Raw genomic sequence first — 16,522 nt, forward strand, 5'->3', positions numbered from 1 at the left:
TTCTTAATATCAACTGTGACATTGGACGAAAGCTAGATTTTTCCTCAATAATTAGTGCATTTGCACCGAAAAAGGCTAAAAAAGCATTTGTGAAATAAAAAAAATATTCAAATTATGTCTCACTCTTTTTGGTGTCTTATTTTGTTTTCATGTGTTGCCATTTTTTATTTTTATTATGGCTAGGGGGCTCAAAAGCTGGAAGTGGCCCAGGCCTCTCTGGACCTCTGAAAGGGCCTGGCTTTTGCTAAATCTTCTTGAGGAGTGCTATGATATCCTGGCCATCATATGTTTCAGAACCCTTTCATGTTTTAGGTAGAGAAGGTGCTTGCTCCTCACAATGCCATTCAGCCTTTCAGAAATCATCCATCCAACCTTGATTCTTAGCTTCTATCTATATTCCTTGTGCCAAACAGTGGACATCAGTTAGCACAGGAAGAAACAGTGCTTAATTCCATTTCTCCCCCATCCAATATGAACTTTTCTTTTCCCACAAATGCATTAAGTTCAATGTGTGTTTTTTGCATATAGCTCCTGAGTTGATGTACTTCAGAGCTTTTAATGGCTTCAGCAGGGATAAAATATGTCATCAGCAAATAGCTTGGACTCGTCTTGATGACCTTTCCTTCCTAACAGAGAAGGTGAAGAATTCCAATAAAATGACGTCCTTTTTGTTGAATTTCCTGCTTCAACTTGATCTTTTCACTCTCCTTGAAAGCAAAGTGAGTAAGTACTTGGGGACTATGTAATTCATTTTATAATTGAGACAATAGACCATAAAAGCTCCTGGAGAGCAATTAAATCTATTGAGTCAATGAGGCAGTTGTGCATTTCCACTAAGTCCAAGTGGTAAAATATATTTATGAATATTTTTAATAAAAGTTACTGCGCACGCAGTCTTTAGTGGCAGCAAAATGCATCACTGTAGAGGGGATTTAAGTCTGGATGTATAACTCACTTCCCTGGCAGTGTGCATAGTCCCGTATGGAAGAGAGAGTACATCACATTACTCTTTGGGTTCTGGAGGGAGCTGTGTCCTGTCATAGGGTGGGGAAGGCAATGTTAAAAATAAATAGCAAAAGAAAAAACTGCAGGGGAATACAAGAAATCCACCCATCCCAACCAAAGAGTCACTACCACGGCAATGGGGAATATCTGCCTTCCCATTTTTCAAGCTTAGCAGAGGGACCAAGAAATGATTAGACCTGGAGCCAGATCTACCTTCTCTATCCTAAAGTGGGGGGTCCTTCCAGGTCATGCTGAGAACCATTGGTGCAGTGTCAGGAAAGCTTGGACTGACGATGACTTATCTATACCACTGAGGCTGGTTAAATACATTTTTCTACCACTGTGGCCATGACAGAGCTGGTGCACTAAGATAGATGTCGGGCCCATTTCCCATGATTATTACAGTGAAATGACTCATAAGCAGACTTACTGGTACCTGTTCAGTGGTTAAATAAAAAGATACGTTTTTTGTTGTTTTGTTTTGTGGTTCAGTCACTGGACTAGGACTCGGGATATTTGGATTCAGTTTCTGGCTTTGTCACAGGCTTCCTGTGGGACCTTGAGCAAGTCATTGAATCTCTCTGTGCATCAGTTCCCCCATCTGTAAAACAGAGATAATAATGCTTCTTTTCTCCCTAGTTTGTATGTCTTGTTTATACAGGCTTCAGGGCAGGGACTGTCTCTTACAGGTCCCAATTCAGGAAAGCTTCCCTATTCAGGATAGGTACTTACACACGTGCTTTAAGTTAAGCACATGCTTAAGTGCTTTCCTTGAATTATAATTATGTGTATGTACAAAATTTAGCACAATAGGGCCCTGTAACAAGGCGTCGCTGGGCCCCCCCTTGCTTCTGCCCCTGCTGCACCCACAAACCAGCCAGACACCTCTGCATTGGTGTAATCACCCATGCTCGCTCTTTCTTCTCTCTCTCCCCCCCTTCCTGGCTGCCTTCCTGACAGCTTTTATGTAGGCCCTGGCTAAGGAGGCCAACAGCTGTTCCCCATTTGCCACTCAGGCCTGGGCTGACTTAGCCAGCTCCAATTCCCCTTTCTTGATTGGAGCAGGCGTGACAGATACCTGGCTCAGAGGTTCTGAGCCAGCACCCTGTCATATGCCCAAATCCTGAGTGGGCCCAAATGCATGTCAAAATACAAGTAAATAATAATCAATTGAATTGCATTTTCCAGAACTCTCAATTTAACATCTTTCACCAGCAATAAATTCAATAAAACAAATTTAAGTACTCCAAACCCCACTTAATGGACTAATAACCTACAAGAAGTTAAGGAAACAAAGACATTTGTTATTTGAACACACATAAAATAACCTATACTTACAATTACATGCTTTATAAATACTGTCTTTAGATTGTAAGCTTTTTGGTGTAGGGACTATCTTTTTGTTCTGTCTTTGTACAGTGCTTAGCTCAGTTGGTGTCCTGGACCATGACTAGGGCTTTTAGGCGCTATGGTAATACAAATTATTGTAATGATGATGCTATTAGCTGCTTCTTTCAGTGGTCGTTTAGTCTTTTTAAAATTCTTCTAATTGAAAAATTGTCAGTCCATTAAAATATCATAGTGGGTTATACCTTCTTGTAACAAGTTTCAAATGGCAGCGAATGTGTACACCCAAGTTATATAAATGGGGTTTATAATAGCAATGTTGATAGACTGTTACCTCTAACAGCACCAGCAGGGCCCCACTGTAACATAGTGCCCCACAAAAATGACAGAGAGGGGCACCAAAGATAACATGAAATCTCTCAGCACTTACAATGTTAGTGGAATTTTTTTTTTTTAGTGTTATCTCAATGACCCAAAAGAGTCCGTTTTTCCTTAGGATTTTTTTTTTTTGGCCTGAAGTTGGAGTTTTTATCTAACAGATTTTAATTTTTATATTTCCCCTTAACTGTCAGAGGGAAACTACAATTTAAATACCAGTTTTACAACACCTGTAGCAAAATGAAGAGAGACGATAACTTCCTTTCATGAGGTCAGACTCTCTTTTTTTAAAAAATAAAATAGAATGTGAGCATTTTACAGCCTTTTACAGCGTGTTTCTGTCCTTTCATGATATAGGAGCAAATCCTGGAAAGTGCTGAGCACCTGCAACTCCAATTGAAATTAAGAAGCAATAGAGGTGCTTAGCATTTTGAAGGATTTTGCCAATATTCAGCAGGTCCTACTAACGCCTACTTAAGACTGACTAGTAGGACGAGGCTAAACTAATGGATACTCATGAACAAGGTCACCTGTCATCAAGCTTCACAGCTCATCCTAGTTCAGTGGAACATGTGCCAAACAATCAATCTCATCAAGAAATCAGCAAGCCATTTCTCATATGAGCAGCCCTTGTGTGCATAATTCTACTAACTTCAGTAAGGTTACTTGTACTGCCTATTCATATGCGTACGGACTTGTGAGATCTGGCTCTTAAATGTTGTGCTCTTTTGGATAAGATATAAAGCTACTGCAAGTAAAAAAAAAAAAATCAAATCACTGGAACTCAAAATGTCCTAGTTCTAGAGAATGCATAATGTCTCCTTCTCAATTTCTGAATTATGCAAAGCTGAAGATCTCTCACGCAGTCTCCGATAAACGAATCAAAGGCATGCAAATAGAGCTTCTGCTTCTAAAAAGTGCTTTACATTCATTAATAATAAAACAAACAACCATGTGAAAATGATGAGTATAACAACTTTGCTGCACATATGAGTACAATACAATATCAACATTCTACATCGAAGGTGTTAGTAGGAAAAGAACGTGGATGCTCATTTTTATCACAACCTAGTCTAACAAAGAATACATAAAGTCAAAGTATCTTAACTCTCCACAGAACATGTCAATGTTTGTCATGTAGCCATGACAACTCTTGACTGATGCAACATGACACCCAATTTCAATAGCATCATTACACATAGAGCTACCATAACTCTGTGTGCTGACATAGCAAAGGGGGAAGCGTTAAGGTTGGGAGTGTTCAGCGATCACTCATTGTTTAACAAGCTTGCACGAGTTCTGCTTTATCCTGTGTCCTGTTCCAACTGGCTGTGCATAAAAGGAGCTTCATACTGCTCTGCCCAGACTCTCTCTCTCTCTGTTTAAAGTCTTAAAGACACAGTTCCCAATACCACAAAGTGCGCAGGAAGCATTATTTTCATTGTGCATCTCTAGATCATCTTAAATTAGTGCTTGGTTTGAACTAATGTTAACATATATGGAGTACTTGGGGATACTTAAATGAGCATTTCCTGTTTTTCCAGTGTTTGAGTGTAGGGTTCTGAAATCTCATGATTTGGGGAGTGGTGGATGTGTCAGGACAGAGACATTGTGCAAGTGTTGGGTGCATCAAGACACAGGTGTTGGTGGAGTTCTGAGTGCATCGGGGCAGAGGCATGGGGAATGTGGGTTCATTGGGGCAGAGGTACTTTGGAGTGCAGGGTGCATCAGGGAGCAGAGGTGTTATTACTAAACAGTAATAAGTCACCAAGACCAGATGGTATTCACCCAAGAGTTCTGAAAGAACTCGAATGTGAAATTGCAGTACTACTAACTGGTTCGTAACCTATCATTTAGGAGGATAGCTAATGTGATGCCAATTTTTAAAAAAGGCTCCTGGCAACTATAGGCCAGTAAGCCTAACTTCAGTACTGGGCAAATTGGTTGAAACTATAGTAAAGAACAGAATGATCAGATACATAGATTAACATGATTGTTGGGAAAGAGTCAACATGTTTTTTGTAAAAGGAATCATGCCCCTTCAATCTACTAGAATTCTTTGAGTGGGTCAACAAGCATGTGGACAAGGGATACAGCGTACTTAGACTTTTGGCAAGCCTTTGACAAGGTCCCTCACCAAAGGCTGTTAAGCAAAATAAGCGGTCATGGAATCTGAGGGAAGGTCCTCCCATGGGTCAGTAACTGGTTAAAAGATAGGAAACAAAGGATAGGAATAAATGGTCAGTTTTCAGAATGGAGAGAGATAAATAGTGGTGTCCCCCAAGGGTCTGTACCGGGACCAATGCTGTTCAACATGTTCATAAATTATCTGAAAGAAGGGTAAACAGTGAGGTGGCAAAAATGATGATGATACAAAACTACTCAAGATAGTTAAGTCCCAGGCAAACTGTGAAGAGTTACAAAGGGATCTCACAAAACTGGGTGACTGGCAATAAAATGGCAGATGAAATTCAGAGTTGATAAATGCAAAGTAGCGCACACTGTTGTATATTCCTCTCCATACTGAGGGAAGGGGCAAATTTCATGAGCTTACTCTGTGCGGCGCAAGACGGTCTAGTTTTGGGTTTACATCCAGACAGGGTGCGTGCCTGAGTAGCTGGGAAGTTCCCTAGCTGATCACAGCATCTGCATGTAACTGCAGCTGGGTGTGCCCCTACCTGTGTGTGTGCTGGTGAAAGTGCATGCTGGTCACAGCAGTACAGCGTAAAGGGAGCCCAGGCTGGAGGATCAAGGGGGCTCAGTGGTACCCCAGTTCCAGGTGGCACCCCCGGGGGAACCTGTCACACAAATATCATTATCGTAATAAGCAAGGAGATGCAAAGAAATTGTGAAAAAAATTACAGAACTGAAACAAAAAGTAACATTTTGTAAACTCTATAGCAGTGGCCCCCAACCTTTTTGTGGCCAATAGCACATTCATGTTTTCAGAAGAGTGTGGCGGGCGCCAACAATTTTGCAAGGCTTATTTTGTATTTGTACATTAAATAATACGAAAATCATCATATTTAATATTACATAATATATGAATCCAGAGAGAAGAGAGAAGCCGGAGAGAAGCCTCTGTCCTTGCGAACACCGGCGCCCGCAGCCCCGGAGTACTCTGACCCCAGCAGGCGGAGGCCCCTGGCTTCTCTCCCCTGCTGGGCACTAGGTGGGCACACATAAATTCCCCGGTGGGCGCCATGGCGCCCGCGGGCACTGCATTGGGGATCACTGCTCTATAGTGTGTCTGTCTGTCCTTCTCCCCAGCCTGTCTCTCTGGTATTCATGTGACTAGCTTGGAATATATGGTTCTATTAAACTCACTTGGTTAGCCTGCTAATGTGCTCGATTACTCGGGTTTGGTCTGATTCATTGCTCCTTCCATTAATTGCTATCTCCTAACCATGCTTCCGCTTCACACTCAACGCTGCTCCCCGCTGCATTGTCTCTGTTCCTCCTCCTGTCCTCCCCACCTTCTTCACCTTTTCCTGTGTCCTCCCCTTCAATCCTCCTGCCCATCCAAATCCATATCCCACCTCCCCTTTCTCCTCTGCCTATTTGTTGAGTTTCCACTTTTACCCAACCCTGCATTTAAGCACAGTGGCTGCTACTCTCAGCATTTGGCACCTGATCTATTGCTTACACAGAATCAGCTACACAGGTCAAGAAATAGTGAATCAGTCTGTCCCATCTGGAAAACTATTGGGATCCTGGTAGATGAAAGACAGTGTAAATGAATTAAATAATCATCACATGGTGGTGTTACTTTTATAATGGGAGGAGACAGTAGGGAGAGAGAGTGGAAAGATAAATGCCAAAGGAAGATTGTAAGTAAAGGAAGATTGATTTAAATGAGCTAATGTCTCTGCCCCAATTTCCTTTGTTTCTCTTGCCCTTCTGAGATTCACTGCCTGTCCCTTGAGCATCCCGTTCTTCAACTGCTGTGGCTGCTACTGTCAACCAGACTCTATGCCTGGCATAGGATCCCTTTTCCCCCCTTTGAGAATTTTACAGGCCGCACCGGCTTGTCTGACATGTCTTCCCAGCACCAAGACAGGTTTCCCCGGGTAGGGTTGAATTTGATGAGGGGTTTAACTTCAGATTTCGTTAGAGAAAAGAGCGATTTTTAAAAAGAAAAAAGTCAAATTGTGTTTAGTTCCTCTTTTTCCAAACTCCAGTGGAGGACGGAGTAGGTTTGTGGAATTTAAGGATGGGCAACATGGCCCCAAAATATTGCCTCTTCCTCTCCTGACTCCCCCGCCTTGCCCTTCACCAGGGGCGGCAAGTTTGTATAATTTTTAGTGGTGCCCAGAACGGATCCAAGTCCCGCCACCGCCCCCACCACCTGCCTAAGGCTCTGGGAGGGAGTTGGGGTGCAGGCTCTGGGAGGGAGTTTGGGTGTGAGAGGGGGTGCAGGGTGCAGGCTTGGGGCGGGAGTTTGGGTGCAGGAGGGGTGAGGGGTCGGGTTCTGGGAGGGAGTTTGGGTGCAGGGTGCAGGCTCTGGGCTGGGGCAGGGAGGTTGGCATGCAGGAGGGGGTGAGGGGGGTCAGGCACTGGGAGGGAGTTTGGGTATGGGGTGCAGGCTCTAGGCTGTGGCAGGGCTTTGGGGTGCAGGAGGGGGTGAGGCGCTCACCTTGGGCGGCTCCCGAAAGCGACCCGCACACCCCTCTGGCAGTGGCTCCTAAGCAGGGGGGCTAGGGGTCTCTGTGTGCCACTGCCCACAGGAACCACCCCTGCAGCTCCCATTGGCTGCAGTTCCAATGGCAGAGTCGGCGCTAGGGGCGGGGGCAGTGTGTGGAGAAAACCCCTCCCCCAATGGGCCGCAGGGACATGCTGGCCACTTCCAGGAGTGACACGTCGTGCAGAGCAAGGGCCGGCAGGAAGACATTTTAGCCGCACTTCGCTGCCAGTGGTGGTGGTGGGGGTCTGCAGGCCCTTTTAAATCACCTGGGGGTGGCAGGCGGGGCCGGGAGATGCTTCAGGGGAGGCACGCGGGGGCGGCAGGCAGGGCTGAGGGGAAGAGATCTGGCCCCAAACATTGGTGGAGCTGGGGCCCTGTTCTCTGAATATTCCTGGAGCGTGGGCACCACGGGCCCATACAACTTGCCGCCCCTGCCTTCAGCCACCCCAGAATTAAACTCAGACCACATTTCTGTGTGATCCCTTCTGCCCACATGTGCCATACTCTCTTCCATCATCTCCCATACACCACCACTTCTTATTGGTGGGAACTCTTCATCACAGTGCTGACTAAGCTTCCTAGTAGCCCTTAGGTGTGATGTTCTGCAACAACTTGATGCCACACTCTGCCATTCTGGAGCAGTGGGACCCTGCTGTATTAATTTTGATGGAATAAATGGATCCAAAGAGTCAAAGGATTGAATATGACCCTGTTACTGTACAACATCAACAGTTTTAAAGTTCTGGGCTTTGAGAACAGAGACTGTGGCCTGCTTCGACCATGGCAAACACACCATCAACTTTTCATTAAAAATATAGAAAAAGGAAAAACAGTTACAGCATTTGAAGGAAGGCAGGCTTTTATTTTAACAATATTCCTGGGAGGAGGGGGTTAGCAGTAGAAAGATTCAAAGGAACACCCCTATCCCCACTCCCATTTAACAGGTTTTTTAGATTGCATAAAAGATTGTATTAACTGTCGTTAATGGGAAATGAGCAAAGTTAGTCGAGATGGGATGGAGCTGTTGTTAAAATCCAATTCCCATTTCCTGAAAGACAAACAAGGTAAATGCACTCAAAAGGAGAGAGAGAAAAGGACAGTGGCTTCCGTCTCTGATGTTGACTTTCACTTGCAACCTCACTGCTGGAGAAGTACAGGCATAGCACAGGGCAATCTGCGGCCCATGAGGGTAATCTGCTGGCGGGCCGCCAGTTTGTTTACATTTGCACGGCCGCACACAGCTCCCAGTGGCCACGGTTCACCATTCCCAGCCAATGGAGCTGCGGGAAGCGGGGCGGGCTGCAGGGACATGCTGGCCACCACTTCCCGCAGCTCCCATTGGCCAGGAACGGCGAACCATGGCCACTGGGAACTGCGGGCGGCCGTGCAAATGTAAACAAACTGGTGGCCTGCCAGCAGATTACCCTCATGGGCTGCGTGTGACCCACGGGCTGCAGGTCGCCCACCACTGCTCTACAGTATTTGACATTCAGTTGCACAGACAGTTATTTCTAGTTTGGTTAACTTGCAGCCTCCCCACCCATCTTTTGATCCACTCAGTGTGCAGTGGGCCACTCTGCATAGGAAAGCACAGTGGGACCCTGCTTGGTAACTTTTTGGAGTTCTTTTTAACTAGGCTGGGAGAGAAAAAGAGGTTTTATCCATATGCAAATTCTGAGAGACTCTTGCTGAGGTGATTAACAATAATTACTTTTAATTTAGCCATTTTTGTTTCTATTCTTGCCAAGTGGAACTTCCAACCTTGGCTGTGGATCCTTAGACAAAGTATCTTTCATGATATGAACCATTTTCTTATTGCTTTTACTTCCTAGGTGGATCCTTTTGGGGGATGAACAGAGGTGAATAGCTTTTCTAATCTATGAGGATCATAAGGAATTATACTTATAATAATTCTCTATGTCCCTTAGAGGGATGATAGAAGGAACCAAAGTCTCACATCCCAGGAGGTGTTTGGGATTTAGCCAAAGCCACTGGAGGTGACAATATCATCTGGGTCTCTCTCTAAGGCCTGGTCTGATCGTAATTTCTTTTAGAAGGCCCAATGGTGTCACAGTAGATTCCGAGGTCCCAGATGACTGTCGGCCATGATGGTGAAGCTCACTCTTTCTGGACCACCCATCTCCCAGTCAGCAATGGTTGTTAGCTTGCACACAGTCCCCCACCCCCAGGGGTGATGGGCAGGATATTCCAGCCCCTTACTATTCTGTTCACCAGTTAAGCCTATTTTCCGACACACCTAATTTCTGTCCTTCGATTTCCAGTTCCACACTTCTTTTGTTTACCATGATTTTAGGCATGATTTTAACACACTCCTTGAGTTATGTTAGTAGGCTTTTTTGTTTGAATTCCTTTATCTCCCTTTTGCACCATTACCCATTAACATTTATTGTTATAGGTTACTGTGACATTTTATAAACTTTTGCTTACTTTCCACAGTTGAGCTTACAATTAGGGTAAATTTGTAGTCCCAATTAATTCAGCAGCCCACCGGAGCTCTTCCTGGGTTCCTCTGGAAGGCCAGAGGACTCAGGAACAATCCCTTTCAATGATGCTGCAGCGATGCAAAGCAAAGCCAATTAAAAAAAAATTAATTGGGCTCAAGTGGAAGTGAGCATGGCCATAAACCTGGCCACTCAGGCAAAGGCTGATGCTTTCAAAGCCAAAAAAGTGCCAGCTCAGCAGAACAGGAGCCAGGAAATGCTCAAATCAAGGCCCTTCTTGACCCGGCTGAGATAACTAGCCACCCAAGCAACTGAAGCCCTCATGCTTACCCGGGGCCCAGACAGCTACTGCCTGGAACACTGTGGATTGGGATTCAGCTGCTACCCAGGCTACTGGGCAACTACCATTGTGACTGAGGAGGAAACTTACCACCCAGGACATAAGGGGCAAGAACCCCACTGCCAGCTTGCATATTGTTGGTGAGGATTTATCTGTTGCCAACCAGGTAGGCCCAGAATCCAACACAAATACCCAATGAGATCCTCCAGGGTGCCATCAGAACTGGTGGCATTGACTCCTGAGTTACTAATGCTGCTGACTCCCCTGTGCTTCAGGTATCTCATTACCAACCAGCGGAGACCTGCCCCAGAAGCCTTCCTTTGTCATCTGTTAACTAAAACCATGGCCTGCCGCTGCCAGCCTCCCTCCCTAGTCCAGTCTGTGCAAAACAATACCTAGATGGCCATGCCCCTACATGATGGCCCCTTCCCTCCAAACACCCCCAGCATGCTCAGTCCCACTTATGCCCCAGAGCTCCCATATACTCACTACACCTAACCAGGTTGCCCTGCCCCTCCACAGTGGCATCACCTCCCAGTGCCCCCAGCCTAACAATTCCCGCCATCTCTCCAATACCCACATGCTCCCATATACCTTCCTTCCACCCAACTACCCCAAACCTAACCATGCAGCTACTAAATTTTGGGTACTTAATTTAGTTCTAATTTTGTTTGTATAAAAGAGGTTTTTTTAAAATAGATATGTAAAAATAGCGAAGCTCCTTGGTATATTAGTTTGTCTCTTATTGTATTTGTGTATCTTCCTGCAGGGAGGGAAAAATACACTTCTGACATGAGAACCCGGGTACTCGTAAGAGAGTACATGACAAAAAGAAAAAATATTTAAGCTGGTACAATGGAAATAAAGAGTTTGGGGGATATCTAGGTGTGATGCTTTGGGAGTTCACCCAGACCACTAAGGGGTTCTGTCACCACCCTGTAACCCTGGGTGCTTCAGTCCTGTGCAGCTCTGGCTTATTGCCCTGACCAGCAGCTTGTTTACAGCACACAAGTGTGGTTACTCCTTCCAGAGTGACACCAACAGCCCTACCAGTTCCAAGTCTTGCCAAAACCATCTCCTCTGCAGTGTCCAGTCCCTCTCACTGTAGCATTCACATTATCAAGTTTGTTGCTCATGCGTGGCAGGTGAAGCTTCCCTTGGGGAGGCTGTCCCCCTGCCCTGTCTCTTCCAGCCAAGTCCATGCCTCTTCCAGCCATGGTGGGAAGGGCTCGCTGCACTCAGCCCGCTCGCTGCTCTCAACACCCCTGTCCCCCCGATGGCACCAGTTGAGCAGGGGCTGAGAGCTCGGTTGGGGCCATTGGGGGTAGGGGGAGGGCTCTCAGCCCTGATCAGAACTCCGAGCCCAGAGTCCCTCCTCCCCACAGCCGAGGGCTGCAGCGGTGGAGCTTCGAGCTCATCCCCCTGTTCTGCCCCCACTCCACCTATTTCCCCCAAGGCCCCACCCTTCACTTGCTCCTTTCAGTCCTCTCCCCCTCTCCATTGTGGCCCCAAGACCAGAGAAGCTCTGTGCCCCTGCCGTGGAGTGAGAGTTCCCCCAGCCCCAGGGGGAGATTTTTCCAGGGGCCCCAAATTGGCTGGAGCCCATGCAGTAATCTGCCACTGCCTCCCCAGGTGATACAAGGTTTGGGGAGTCCTGGCCTCCCCCAGCCTCCATTACGTGCCACCCATATTGCTGCTCCTTTAAAAGAGACAGTACACAGCACCAGTCTGTTAGTTTAGCTGAGAATTTTACTCTTCAATTTGAAACACGGCACTGAGATAGTTGTGTAAGAAAACAAGATTAAGTTTATTTACAAAGAACAGACATTTAAATGATACCGAGTAGAAGGAATTGAGATAGAAATGGTTACAAACAAACAAAAAAGTAAAAGTAAAAATACTAAGATTAAAATTCTAAGGTTAAAACCTAACAACAATATCCCCAAAGTTTTATCTTTGTTTTCAAAGTCAGGAAGCCATCCCAGGGACTCAACTTGCTATGTCTATGAGGGAGCTGATGCCATGTTAATTTTTGCAGTCTCCTCCCCGCTCCTGTTGAGACAGTTAAGTGGCTCTCTCTCCCACTTGCTAGTTTGACAGCTTTGTTTATCTTTTATGTAAACGTACTCTCATTGTGTCTCTTTGCTCAAGTTACATTGGTGACACATTCAAGCTGGTGGGACCATATGTCTCATTCTAGGGTGGGATGACTTAAGCCCTATATGCTAAACAAAGTTTAAGAACATATTTCCAGCACATATATCACTCATATATACACCACACAAAATATTAATGTCCAATGTGTTACTGGTTCGCATATGATACCTTACATGATACCTTTTAGATACAGGTTTCAGAGTAGCAGCCGTGTTAGTCTGTATCAGCAAAAAGAACAGGAGATCAGGAGAAGCAAATACTCACCAGCAACCACATACCATACAACAAAAACCACTAACCCAGGAACCTATCCTTGCAACAAACTCCGCTGCCAACACTGTCCACATATCTATTCAAGTGACACCATCATAGGACCTAATCACATCAGCCACGCCATGAGGGGCTCGTTCACCTGAACATCTACCAATGTGATATATGCCATCATGTGCCAGCAATACCCCTCTGCCATGTACATTGGCCAAACCGGACAGTCTCTACTCAAAAGAATAAGTGGACACAAATCTGACATCAGGAATCATAACATTCAAAAAACCAGTAGGAGTACACTTCAACCTCTCTAATCACTCAGTGACAGATGTTAAGGTGGCAATTTTGCAACAGAAAAGCTTCAAAAACAGACTTCAATGAGAAGCTGCTGAACTTGAATTAATATGCAATCTAGATACCATTAACTTAGGTTTGAACAGGGACTGGGAATGGCTCGGTCATTACACTAATTGAATTTATTTCCCCCATGTTAAACACCTTCATGTCAACTGTCCGAAATGGGCCATCTTGATTATCACTTCTAAAGTTTTTCTCCCCTGCTGATAATAGCTTCTCTTAATTAATTAGCCTCTTACAGTTGGTATGGGTACTTCCACCTTTTCATGTTCTCTGTATGTATAAATATCTTCTGTCTGTGTGTTCCACTCTATGGATCCGATGAAGTGGGCTTTAGCCCACGAAAGCTTATGCTCAGATAAATTTGTTAGTCTCTAAGATGCCACTAGTACTCCTGTTCTTTTAGATACAGTTTATGACAACGAGTTGGGGTACACAGAGTTGGCCAGATCAGCTGTGGCTCAGTTAGATAATAGGGAGCCCCTGGCTCTCTGGCACTGAGGTACTCTTAGGGTTGCAATAAGACTTACTTCTTCCAGATTTGGGCCTGTGTAGACTGCTTCCCATCAAATGTGGAGGTGCAATAAGGAAGGAAGGTGGAACAATGCTTTAAACTAAGCCCATAAAAACTCAGCCTGCAGCTTTGTCAGTTACATCTACATTATTAATAATTCCAATGATTGCTAACCTAATGCAGAAGGACATTAGGGGTTGGAGTGCAGAGAACCTCTCAGGATCAAAAGGGACAATGCCATTTCCTATTGGCCAGGGACCTGAATCTTTATTTTTGCAAGAAAAGCCAGATCCTCAGCTGATGTAAATCAGCATAGGTCTATTGACTTAAGTGGTTGTATACCTATTTACACCAGCTGAAGACCTGGCCTTCTCTATGAAATAAAAAGTTTGCATGACTTTTGCATATTAAAACACAGGAAACTAAGGTACCTAGTTGCAGTAAGTCTTGGAGAATTTTCAAGCAACCAGTATAGATTGTCATTGAATATCTGCTGAGTCCAAAGCAAAATGAGATAAAAGAAAACCCTAGTGTCTGCAAGGCAGTATAAAATCCAAAGTTTGGGAGAAAAATTATGAAGGCAGATTCAAATTCAGATTTAAAAAGATTCATATCACAGAAAAAGTTTTGCGTGAGACTTTAGTACGTATTGTAAATAAATAAGAAAACAGAGTTAGAAAGAAGCCTTAACCAAAATAGGAACTGCTTTGACCTAAAGTAGTTAAATGGCCAAAGGAAGTGATTCCAGGAATTGAAAATGACACTTTATACCATATGAAAGTGAGGAAGCCCAGTTTATGAACGGTATGTTATGAGCTGGGTGAAACCTTGTCATGAGTTAAAACCTCACGCAAACTGTATTTACCTCTAACGTTATGTCAAATATTGGCTGTTCAAATGAAACTGCAGTTGGAGTGGTGATGATGGGGAAATAAATAGGAGAGTAACTAGATGGCATGATATTAAGATTCAGTATTCATGACCTACTGGGAATATAAATCACTGCCAAACAAACACAAATGGGTTCAAGACCACTGTGAACTCTTCTAAGTACTGGTTCTGGGTAAATAATCAGAAGGAAAATATGTTGATCCCTGGGATCTCATGAAGGTCATTTGACGATGCTTAAGATGAAATCTTGCCCCTATTGAAGTAAATGGAACTTTAAGTACAAAATAATGTGATCTTTGCCTAAGTATTGTAAAGAATCTGCCTTTCTTAAAAAAGCAACTCTTTCTATAACCAAATATACACAAAAATCAAAGGGCAAAATCTGCTATAAACTCTGCTGCCTCAGTCAGGGCATAGATATCTACCAATGTTTTTAATTACATACATAGAATCAAATCCATCCTATATTTGTGGTTGAAATCTAGAAAAACAGTGCATTACAGTGCTAGATTGGGACTTGGAAGACTGGAGCACTGTTCCTGGCAATGTTTCTAACTTGCTATGGGACCTTGGGACAGACATTTCACCTTTCTGTGCCTGTTTCCCGCCTACCTTTAATTTATTTAGACTGTAAACTTTTCAAGGCAGAGGCAGTCTTGTTACATATTTGTAGGGTGTCTCCCACAACAGGGCCTCTAGGTGCTATTGGAATGCAAATAATAGTTGCACAGATGTGAGAGCAGAATTTGGCTCTTGCCAGTTTCAAGGTCATTACTGGGTGAAAGAACGGCTGCATAAAATATGACTGAGCCAATCAGGCTGTGGCTGTCTCATGGATTATATAATCCTACTGTATAAAACACAGTAAAAATATTTGAGGTTTTCCCACTTAGAGTCGCTGAACTTCATCTGTGAACTGGTTGGTCTCACTGGACTGATTGACTATTACCATAGATTCACTTGAACTATTATAGACTTACAATAGTGCTTTTTATCAGCAAATTGCACATTTCCCTATAAAAGTTAATTAAGTTTTGTGATCCCCCCAGCATAATGTAAATGTAACCCTTCTGCCCATCTGAATTGGCAGCAACAAGGGCCGGGTTCAGTATCTAGGGGTTCCATTTCAACAACACAACACAAAACCGGCTCGAGCCCCCACCCAGTGACCTGGGACAATTACATACCACCACCCCTCCGGGCGCCTCCAAGAGGCAATACTTCCCCTCTCGCAAGCACAGAGTCTGAGTGTAGCAAAATCCTTTTAATAAAGGAGGGAAACAATGCAGTATTATGCTGGGGAAACACCACAAACAGGATTCATAACACAAACCATGAGCAAAAGATATTCCCCCCCCAAAGTAAGTTTGGCAGTATCCTTTTCCCCTCAGGGTCTTAAGTCCAACAACCCAAAAGTCTCTGTCCCTGATCAGTGCAGCCCCAGAGTTCAAAAGTTTATCTGCAGAATTTTACCTCCCAGCCCAGAGCAGGGGAGAAGGGGCACATGGGGTGTTAAGGGGGAACCTTACATAGTCTGAGGCTGACTGCCCCACCTCTCCATGGGGTTCCACTGCAGCCTTCACCATGAGCCATTCCACCAGCCACTCTGCTCCACCAGCCATCCCGTGAGCCACTCCAGCCGTTCCACAAACTGCTCTGCAACATATCTTCAGGACCCCACCACAGCACTCAGTGATTTCAGCTGTTTAGTGATTTTAGATTGTAGTAGGGGAGCCTCAGTGCTGGTGCACCATTGGCCCAAAGTGAATTCAGCTCAGCAGCCTATAACTAGACTCCTAATAAAATTAAAATTAGCTCTGATATTTAGCCAGAGCAAGCCCTCAAAAGGGGCTCATACCATCAAGTACAAATACCTGTCCCCAACCTCTCTCTATTCACCAGGTTTTGGCACCCATGTCCCTTGTCTAGCGAGTGCTACTTAGTTGATGGCAAGTCCCTCTGTCATAAAACAGTTTCATTGTCCTTAACTCACATAATCAGGGTAACAACACTTATTCTTCCTGCCCCAATAACAGAGAAACTGGGGATCCCACATCAGCCAAAGTGACCATATGGGCTGCTGTGGGCTCATGCTAGGCGGGGTGGGTGTGCCTATGCAA

The sequence above is a fragment of the Mauremys mutica genome, chromosome 2 (genome assembly GCF_020497125.1).
Source record: "Mauremys mutica isolate MM-2020 ecotype Southern chromosome 2, ASM2049712v1, whole genome shotgun sequence".
Lineage (NCBI taxonomy): Eukaryota > Metazoa > Chordata > Testudines > Geoemydidae > Mauremys > Mauremys mutica.